This window comes from Coptis chinensis, chromosome 3, assembly GCF_015680905.1.
Source record: "Coptis chinensis isolate HL-2020 chromosome 3, ASM1568090v1, whole genome shotgun sequence".
Classification (NCBI taxonomy): Eukaryota; Viridiplantae; Streptophyta; class Magnoliopsida; order Ranunculales; family Ranunculaceae; genus Coptis; species Coptis chinensis.
Genome location: NC_141458.1, coordinates 64,549,773 through 64,561,278, shown reverse-complemented (window position 1 = coordinate 64,561,278; position 11,506 = coordinate 64,549,773).

The following is an 11,506-nucleotide window of genomic DNA, read 5'->3' as shown; positions in this document are numbered from 1 at the left end:
ACCTTATGTCAAAACGACCGGCTCGGAAAGAGCTTTCCAATGGACCAAGCCTTGACCCAATCAGAGGAGCAAAAGTGGACGAAACATCTGTCGAAGCCAACTGCAGCTGAGGAGCCCATTTTGGACTAAAGAAATTGGGTTTTGGGCCCGATTTTCCGGCCCAAAACATGGCTCCAAGCCCATGCACGATTTTTGGATCTGGAAGGATAAAAACAAAAGCTTGACTCTTTGTTAATGGCAGTTAGGTTAGGAAGCTAATGTTAATGGAGTTTAGGGTTAGAAAAAGATAGATCTAGATTAGTTTTTAGATCTAGATCTAGTTTTGAATCTCCATTTTATTAGTTTTCATTTCCCTTGTTTTTTAATTTAAAGTATTAAAATATTGTTATTGCTTCATTAGATAAATCAAGTAGTTTATTATTGATCAAATTCGATTTTGTCATTTATCTATTGCTTAGATCTAATTTCATTTCTTGGTTGTTAGTCATTTCGTAGTTATTGATGTTAGATTTTAATTATTATTTGTTAAATTTCATAAAGTTAGAATCTTTAGATTTAGTTGTCTTAAATTTATAATTAGTTTTAGTTTAAACACCAAACACATCACTCTCATCACTGTTCCTTGTGTTTGAATAATTGAATTCTATTTAAGTCTTGAGGGTTTAAGAGTGGAACGAAATCCTTACTCGTTGTATTGCATGATTATGTTTTGAGAGTAAGAAGAATTGATTTAAACGTAAGAACGGTAGGATTACGTATTAGTGTTATTAACATTAATATTTAGGATTCTACTGTTTTTACGGTTATCATTAAATAAAAGCGGCACTCACTTTTTTGCTCGATAGGCGAGGGTGCCTTCTGTTTATGTTTGAGTTCCGTGCACTTAGGTGCGAATTCGCTTCGAATTTGGTCTTGTGGGCGCGAAGTGCGCTTCAGTCTAAATTGAGGAACAAAGCGGTTCAAAGCGAGGTGGTGCTTCAATCGAGGCGAGGGAGCTCCATATAGCTGGAGTGTTGAAGTGAAGAATAAAAGAGGAAAAATTGGGAGTGAAAGGTGAGAGATGAAAGTGAGATGTAGTGTGGGTTGTGAGTGTAGAATGAAGGAAGTTTATATAGGGTTTTAGTTTCTAAAACGAATCGACAAGTTACCAAAAAGGTTTAAAGCAGTTGCCGGAAACAAAATATTTCCAAAACTTAAAACGGAAACAACCCATATTCATTATTCTAAAACAAACCTAATATCTTTAAGATTGACTTTAGAATAGGAACTTTCTAACTCTTTGAAATTTCATCCTACCACAAAATATAATCATAGGCATGCCAATATCGGCAGCATTCCCAACAATCACCGTAAAACTACTTCTAAAATTTTGTGGATCATATAAAAATCATGCTAGAAGAAATAATACCACCCCCAAACAATTCGGGAAGGTGGGAATAACACAAAAATCAACGCATTATTTGAAAAGAACCACATTAAAATAAAATCAAAATTCAAATTAAGATTAACTACCGAATTCAAATTTAGCTACTGAATTCAACCACTTAACATCCAAACTAATAAAAATAATAAAACAACTAAATAACATCGAAACAACAAATTTTTCTAAACAACTAGCCACGTAATGAAAATGGACCCTGAGATGGAGATTGGGCCTGGGATGAAGATGGGGCCTGAGATGAAGAAGGGCCTAAACCATCCGTCCTTTGGCGACGGTGCTCATGCCTCTCAGACTCATCTGAAACAGAACCCCCCAGGGGTGGCATGCGTAGTAGAATCTCTACTCGGAATAGGCGTTGTGCTTCCATCTCTGCCTTCATCTCTGTATAATGCGTATCCTGACGCTGAATGAGAGTCTCCATGTTACACAAGAGATCCTCCTGACCCTTGTCGAGCATTTCAAAACTCATCTAAAGGTTCTTTTGTTTATTTCGAATTATAATCTGCCTATCCCGTACATCTTCACAAATACTATAAACGGAACGCAAGCCAGTATGCAGTACTGACATGTGTTCTAAATCAGAAGTACATCTCTCCAAGGCATCTTCATCCAAACATATCATATCTTCCATTTCCTCATCCGAATCAACCACCCTATCCTCCGGCAACTTCCAAGTCTTTTGGATACACTCCGTATAAATAATAGCATTTGACTTCAATTTCAACATAGTCCGCTCAGTTCTTGGTTCCCCCAAAGACAACATTATCTTCGTAATTAAAGCAGGAAATGGTGCAATACTCTTCCCAACTCCTCTAATCATATTTATAAAAAACTCGAGGATACAAAATTCATACCTCTTCTCCTGCAATATCTAGAGAACGTGCAGACATGTCAAACCGTTGTCTCTCACTTTCTCCTTCCCGATGACGTTCTTACCAATCCACTGAGCTACAGCCAGTTGGTTGGTTCGTAGAGATGACTGTCGAGCACAATGAGAATTCGGATTGTATTGACCCTTCATGGCAGTGTCTTTCATCAATGCAGGAACTCCAGTATACTGGGATTCCTTCAAGGTGGCGTTCAGGCGTAATGCCTAAAATCTCAGCCAACAACTCTCTCGATACTTCTCTCCTAGTCCCAACCACCTTCATGAAAATTTTCTGACCGTCCAACTCTTTCTTCTTATAGAATTGTTCGACCAAATCGGAGTGGTAGAAATCATCTGTCGAATACCACAACCCATTCCAATCCCTCCTAATCATCTCGTCAAGAAAAAACGGCGTAAAGCGGGCGGCAGTAAAAGCTTGTTCCGCCAAAATTCTTCATCTTAGCGCCATTGAAGTTTTGAAACGATTTGTGGGTTTGAATAAGGTGGAGGAGACGAGTTTGAGCAAACTCACTAAAAGTTTGGGTGGTGGCGCGGTGGTTCGAGTTTTTATTTTGAAATTTTTACTGTTTTGGTGGTTGAAATTGTTAGAGATGGTGGTGGGGATGTTGTGGGGAAGGTTTGGAGTGGGTGAAACTATTTTGGCGTGGTGGTGTTTAGGTTTTCTTTTTTTCTTTTTTTTTATTTGGGTTAGGGTTTAAAATTTGGTAATGGCGGAATTGGAAAGAAACTCGTGATCTGTTTTGCTAAAGAAAGAGACGCACGTGTCGCGCACGTGCGTGCGGTATTTGGGCCCAAGCCCAATTCGATATTCGAAATTTTTCAATTTTTCGCGCAACTACAAACTAAAATTGCCCATTCGTTACCAGTTCAATTTATACAAATAAGATATGAAAACGATCGGGAGAGAATTTCCGATCCAATGATCCATAAAACACTCTATTCTAACAGTGGGTGACATATAAGAAAATGGAAAACACCTCGAAGTGCATGTGTGACGTAAGTTATGCGTACAAATGAAATCTAAATTCATAGTCAACCCGAATTAAATTACCATTAAACAGCATAAGCAACAAAATGGATAGTTTAGCAGTCACGGATGGAAAGACCGACACCCCACCCTCAAACAAATTTTTGACAATAGAGTTTAGAAAATTTGTTTTAAACGTGGGTCTTTTAAAGTCAGATTCACAAGACTTCCTAGATTACTATCTATGGTTTTAATTTTTTTTACTTTTTATGAATAAGATTTAATATAAGGAAAATGAAAAGCCATAAAGACATAATTCACACCATAGAGGAACATGACTCAAAAACCGAGAAAACATGCAAAAGTGGAAAACATGAATTATGTTAAACGTGGACTTAGGATCCAATACTTACAACCACACACTCGAAAGGGAGGGCTCGGTTACCTGAATGGTGCACTTTCCAATATATAGAAGTGAAATGAAGTACACCAAACACAAAATGAGTCTTTTATAGTCAGATACTCAAGACTTTAACAAATAACTTGATATATATAATACCCTACAGTTTGCCATATATCAACAACTTAAAGAGTTGTGGGTCTTTCCATAAATAAATAACATGGAATACACCTCCAAACAGAATCAAGCACCAAGATTTTCTACGACGCAGCTTAGTGAAATGAAAGCGAAGTCTCATAAATCTAGAATGTAACCGAGCATGCACCTTCTTCTTTATCTTTGAACGAGAGGGTGTCCAAGTGAATGATCGTGACAAAATGGATGTTTGTGGAAAATATGTTGGGTATGGATAAGTTTCAAAAGTAAGGAATGGAAGAAATGAGATTGTGGGTTTAGCACAAAACTCATTCATGGTGTAAGTAGGAACTGTCTCAATTCTAAAAATGAAGGTGTCAAGTGCTTTTCCCTTGGGAGTTATTTCTGTATTAGGAGGATTTAGAAAATCATTAAGCATAGAAGAAGCAAGAGGGCCAAGCGCAAACTCAAGGTTCCTTTGAAAAGATGGAGAGCGGGGAACATTGATGGAAGGTGAATGAGTAACAGGATGATATGAGGCAGGTAAATGGCGCTCACCTAATGCTCTCAGTTCTAGATCATCAGAATCTTTTAAATATGCAAGACTTTCCTCAATAAGTGGGTTAGAAGAATCACTGGGATAGAGTTTGAAAAATTCTTCTTATGTCATGGTGTCGAGGGATGAATGGGTGTTGATAAGTGGGGACTCGCGAGGTGGCAAAGAAGAGTTGCAAAAGAGTTGAAGGAAATCTTCCTCAATTTCATCTACATCCAGGGAGTCCTTGTTGAAATTAGAACTTCCAAAGGAAATGAATTGGTACATATGATTATCAGGAAACGTGTTGGTAAAATACTCTTAAGCTAAGCTCTCTATCATGCTAAATTCTCCATCGATATTCGTATCAGAAAACTATTTCATCATTTTAAAAACATTGACCTCAACAGAAAGATGGCCAAAGGACAAGGACATCAAACCATTGCGACAGTTTATAAGCGCGTTAGCAGTTGCCAAGAAAGGGCGCCTTAAAATGATCGGAATAGAGTCGTTAGCGACTTCTGTATCGAGGATAACAAAATCCGCAGGATAGTAGAAATCCTGAACCTTAACAAGCACATTTTCAACTACACCCTTAGGATACTTGATAGACATATCAGCTAATTGCAACGTCATTTTTGTAGGTTGAATCTCCTGTAGACCTATTTGTTTATATAAATAATAAAGGAGTAAGTTAACACTCGCCCCCAAGTCTAATAAAGCAGTGGTCGTGTGAGTATCCCCTAAGGTGCATTGTACAGTAAGACTACTAGGGTCCTTGTACTTAACGATTCCATTGTGTTTGGTTAAAGTTGGAAACTGTTCAGTTAAAAAGGTGTCTTTAGGAATATTTGTCTTACGCCTAGTAGTGCACAACTCTTTGAGAAACTTAGCATGGTGAGGTAACTTTTTAATTGCTTCAAGAAAAGGTAAGTTTATCATTAGATGTTTAAAAACTTCCCTAATCTCGTCAAAATTTGTATCCTTGTTTAACATAGCTAATCTCTGAGGAAACGGTGGTTTCTCTCTATATTTAGCATATGGATCAACAGGATGCTTAACATTGGCTTTTTGTTTCTTAGGTTGCAGTTTAACTGGTACCTCTACAGGGGTAGGATCTTCAGTTATTACTTCGGTATCTAGTACAATATCCGGTGTAGGGACTACTGGTGGGGTAACTATAGGCATAGTTACAGCGTTATCAACCACTCTGCCAGAATGGAGAGTGGTGATGGTATTTAGCTCACCTACGTTTGTATTTTCCGTACTAGTATTACCGTTTACCTCAAAGGCTGTGTTTGTTGTTTTAGAATTAGGTATCACTTGACCTGGAAACACACCTTTGGGTTGTACTTTCTCTTGTGCTAACTGCTGTAAGGAAAGTTGGATGGCTTGTAAAATCTGTTGTTCAGTTTGCATAAAGGTGTCGAAACGATTCGGTTGTGGAGGAGTGTTAGCTATAGGTTGTGTGACAGGAACTATGTCACGTTGATTATTAATGTGTGGATTTTGATAGTTATTATTTACCAGAATGATACCTCTATTAGCATTATAATTATTATTATTATAATTATTATAATTCCCTTGTCTTTGTCCTTGCCTTGGTGGAGCTTGGTTGTAATTGTTTGTTGGCCTAACATTTTGGTTATTAAACCTTGGAGGTTGTTGATTATTTCTCCAACCGAAGTTGGGGTTTTGTCGCCAAGGTGCGTTAGGTTCGCTATTAATGGAACAAACATTATCTTGCTGTGATTGTTGGTGTTCATAGGCGAGAGGATAATAGGAGTCGGGATGCTCTGGACTCAAACAGAAATTACATGGATTGGAGTTGACATTCATGACGGGGATAGGCTTTTGTTGAACAGAAATAGCCTCTACTTTTTTAGTGAGAGATTCGATTAAATTTTTAAACTCAGGATTGGGTTTCATCTCAAACATACCGGCGGCCTTAATTGTTGTAGAAGAACAAGCGGAATGGGAGATATCGTCACTACCCCCCCCCCCCGCCCCAGTTATTATTACGCTTTGTTTGATCTTCTAAAAATTTATACGCCTCTAAGGCTCCCTTACTGAGGAAACTATCCTCATTCATTATGTCAAGGACTTCTTTATGGTGGTGTAAAAATCCTTTAAAAAAGGCACGAACTAACGTGTCTTTCGCGAGGTTATGGTGTGGACACTCTATAAGAAGATTGGTAAAATGATTCAAAGCCTCTGAAAATGATTCATGAGGATTCTGTCGAAAGAAATGAATCTTGGAAAGCATTTTATCTATCTTCAATGGTGGGTAAAAATGTTCCATAAATAGTTGAACAAGTTTGGCCCATGAGTCCACAGAATTAGGCGCTTGGGCAGTTAACCAAGACGTCGCCTTATCAGCTAAGGTGAAAGGAAACACCCTCAGTTTAATTTGTTCAGCACCAACCGTAGGATAGTGGAATGTAGTAAGGACTTGGTCAATCCTACGCATATGCTGATAAGGCTTTTCATGGTCTAACCCATGAAAAACGGGTAACAAATTAAATATATTTGGGGGGATTCGGAAATCCCCCACTGGGTCTGATAGAACGATGCAAGATTTTGGGCTATCGTTCAAGGCTTTGTAAAAGTAAGAGAGAGGTGACTCTTTTCTTCAGCCATTATTTCAGGTGAAGTGTGTGGTATATTAGCTAGAGGTGTAGTGAGTGGTATACTAGAAAGACGTGTTTGTTGATGTTGCCGGTTGATTACGTTAGGCGTTTTTCTTCGGCCTGACCTTAATCTCATGTAAGACTAATCTTAACTAAACACGACAACACTCAAAACAATCCTGATATGCTAGTATAAACCTCTAACAGGAGATGCGAGGAGTGGAAGAAAGAAGTACCTAAATGCCTCATTGCTTCGCTTATAAATAGCATCTTGTATACGCGAGCTCAATGTGTGTAACAAGTTAGAAACACTGAATAACTTGAAGTAATGGAAATTTGTACTAACCAGTGAAATCGGGAGGCTCAAGAAGAGGGCGCGAGTCGCGCTCAGAATTAGCCTAGGTAGGCCGTGGGTCGTGCTCAGGTCCAACTCGAGTTCCAGTGCCCAGGGGCTTTCGAGTTTTGCCTTATAGTAGGTCGCACTCAAGTCAAATTCGAGTTCCAGCGCCTCCCGGTAGGGCCGAAATTTGCCTTTGGTAGAAGCGTGGTCAGCTCAAGTCCAATTCGAGTTCCAGGCACTTCAACGCGGGGGGCACTCGAATTTAGCCTTGGTAGGGCGCAGGTCGCGCTCAGGCTTGTTCTTTGAAGAAAAAAAATTTGTTCTGAACCAAACAATCACTGTTAGAAACAAACAAGGGTGGGTGGGTTTAATAGGACTTTGAGAAGACTAACAATACTAAAGAGAACAATACTAAAGGGAACTAAGATGGCAGCGACACCATTTGATAAAAGGGAAAACGATAGTTTTATCTACGAATAAGTAACGAGACTCAAACGCAAGTAAAACTAAAGCTATTTTACTACTAAGGGTTTATCAAAGTTTTCTACTCTCGATGCTATCGCAATAGAGTTGGAGTAGAGAATTCGTTCCACTTCTAGTTCTTTGGAATTAATATTTTCTAAGATTATCGGTCCTACCAAAGTCAATGAGAGTAACAATGAAAATTATACTACAATGTGAATTATACTAACAAGATACGATAATTCAAACTACGTAATACGAAACTGACTATATGATAAAGAATTAGGGGGGATTGATTCCACCTTAACTTGACTTAATTAACTAACGAAGATTCGTCATGATCCAAATTTCAATGCTTTCACATAACAAAATGGTATTTCTAATCCCTAATTATTCATGGCAATCTCTACCAAATAATAACTAGCATGTGAAGCAATCAAACCCATCCTCATGGTGAACTAATTACTTTCTAGAATTGAATAGATTATCACGACGATTTCTAAGCTTGCAAAAATCAAGTTTTCATCAAGGCTTCATCAAACCCCTCTATTGGAGGTTTAGCCTTGAGTCATTAAACTATCATTTCTATACGAAATTAAGCAAGACATGATATAAAGATTGTAAATTTACTAATGACAAACTAATCAAGAATTCAAAACTAAATTAACAACTAAGAAATAATTTATAACTAAATGATTGAAAGTAGATCTAAATGAATTAATACTTAAAACTAGATTACAAAGGTGGGGAGTCTTCAGCGATCGCTGCCACTTCTTGTTCTTCTGTTAAACCATAACGTTTCAGGCCTTCTTGCAACTTGATGTACTTGTCTACTTGAGCGTACAACTTATACAAAGTTTATGTACGTTCTTTCATGAGCGATCTGGAGAGCGCTGTGTTGTGCACTCGGCAGGTGTTGGAGAATGCCAATGTTGCAAATGACTCCTTGAGGCCGCTTTCCATGCCAAGTAGTTTGGTTTTGAACCGACCTAAGAAGGCGCAGATGGTTTCATCTTTGCCTAGTGAGAGCTGGAATAGTGAATCTAGATCTTCTTTTTTACGCATGTTGTGGATGTACTGGCTAGCAAATAGATCAGTGAGATGTTCGAAGTTCTTTATCGACTCTGGCTCGAGTGAAAAGAACCAATCGAGAGCGCCATCTTGTAGGCTAGCAAGAAACAAACGACAATGGAGATGATCGAACTCCTGGGCACTATAGAGTGCGAGGCTTTGAATGCAGGGAACTGCGTGTTGACCTGGACACGTGCTGCCATCGTACATTGCGAAGTTTGGTTGGACAAAATCTGGGGAAGGTTTACTGAGTACCTCAGCAGTGAAAGGGGATGTGCGGTACATCTTTAGCATCTTCTGAACGATCTGGGTGGCGTCCTTCTTGACTACACTCTGGTCTATTCTTTGTGATAGCTCGTTAATCTGCTGATTGACTTCGTTGATACCGTCTTCTGCTAAAGCACCAGGTGGAGTTTGAGCATCCACTTGTGCTTTCAAAGCAACATTCTCCTGCCTGAGCAGGGTGATGTGCTTATTCATTGTACCTAATTGAGTTGCTAAGCCCTTGATTAGAGCTTCGAGGCTTGCCATACTTCGTGGGCTTGAGTATTTTTGTTTTTGTAAAGTGGTTTCTCAAGAAATCTAGACCACAGACGGCGCCAATGTAAAGGTGTGATTTAGTTTCACCTAGCAAATGTAACTAAAGGGGAGAACGGGTTTGGAAATGGGAAAGACCGAGTTCGTTGTTGAGCGAACTACCTACGTATCTATCTCTCGCTTCTGGGGGAGAGTAGAATCAGGTATGGCATAGTTCATGTAGGGGGTATTTATAGCTTGCAAACGTGAAGATCTATCCAACACATGTACTGACAAACACAAATGTATGGTTGAGATTGAGAAGGAGTGTTGGAATGGTGTTGGTAGGAATTCTGTAATGATGGGGAGTGATTACAGTGGTTCGTAATTTGCAGTAATGGAATGTGTAAGTACAGCTTTGGCAATGATTGCTTCTAGAAGATAGGCTGTGTCACGAGATAGAACGCTCTGCGTGAGGATGCGCGAGTTGATCTGTTCTAGAGTGATCTCGTAGCTCGGGTGTGTGAGCTAATGATGTAGGTCGCTCTGAAGGCAGTCCAGGGAACGAAATCAGAGGTTGGTATGGTATTTCCGTTATGTTGGACACGTGCTTGATATTCCTAAATGAGAATATCACTCCCTCACAATGGTATATAGTAGGAAATTATGGATGCTATCACTGATTTACACGATGATTGTGTGTGTGAATTTGCTTGTTGAGATGTTTCAATGATAAACAAAAGTAACATAACTCAAATATTATTTTCAGTACTTTTTAGGGTTAACGAATATTACCCCCCACTAGATGAGCCAATTAGGATTCCCCCCTAGATGGGAAATTAGGGTCTCCCCCCCAAATACACACAACAAAAAACACGGTCAACCCAAGTTTACTTTTTTTTTGTGTGTACTTAGGGGGGAAACCCTAATTTCCTCATCTAGTAAGGGGGAAATCCTAATTGGCTCATCTAGTGAGGGCGGGTAATACTAGTTAACCCTACTTTTTAAGGTATGAAAATGTACATTGGAGTTCACCTTTACTAGAGAACTGGTTTCACGTTCATACAGAATTCTACAACCTGGGACGTCCCTAAAACTTGTTACAGATTAAGAAGATGGATAATGAATATCTTGTTAGAAAAATGGATTTGCACAAATCCATTAAGATATGAATGAGTAATTTGTCTCCCAAGTTACCCCACTTGAGATGAAATGGGTTTCTCTTGAAACAGTACGTAAAGTGAGAAAAACTTTTTCGAATGGGTGCACTGGTTCGAAACAGTGCATTATGCCAAAAGGTGCAACCTTTGGAAATGTGCACTGGTTCGAAATAGTGCATCATGCCGAAAAGGTGTGACCTTTCAAAATAGTATTTTATGCCGAAATGGTGTGTCCTTTCAAAACATGTGACTTTTCAAAGATTTGCTTACTTTTTCCCAAGAGTCACTGTGTTGTTTCGAAGAGGTACCACTCACCTATAAATAGTTAAGGAATTTAGAGAGAAAGACACACCACATCACACAGAGTTCTAATCTTTCTCTTCTCCCTCTGTTCTTAGTCAAATACTATGATGTGTTCACTGATTCTATAGAATTGAAGTGCTAACTTTCTATAGAAGGAAATATGTTCTATCTTGGGAGATAGTTTCCCATCAACCTTCAAGCACTGTGAGGGGGGAAATCTGACTTAAGGACATAGTGATCATCACTAAGCTCGGATTTAATCATTGGTAAATTAAGTTCATTCGTTGAACTAAAAGGTTTGTTTGTTTTTTGAAATTAAAGGTTTGTTCATGATATATTTGTTATATCAATTTGATTTTTTGTTTACTTAACAATAAGTATATTTTAGGAATAAGTTTCCTACAAACTTAAGACAGATTTATTTTCTTCTTATTCTTTACCGAACAAAATTTGTTTCTGGTTTCTTTTATTTTTTGGTTATACTTATTGTTAATGTACTAACAATCTTGAAACGGATTTTATTCACGTTTCGTTGATAAGCAGTATAAAAAAAGGATTGAGATGCGGCAAAAAATGGTGATTTTCAGTAACCTGTAGAAAATATGTGAAGGGGTGCAACGTTCACATACATATAAGTTTACTTCTCTTGAAAGTTAT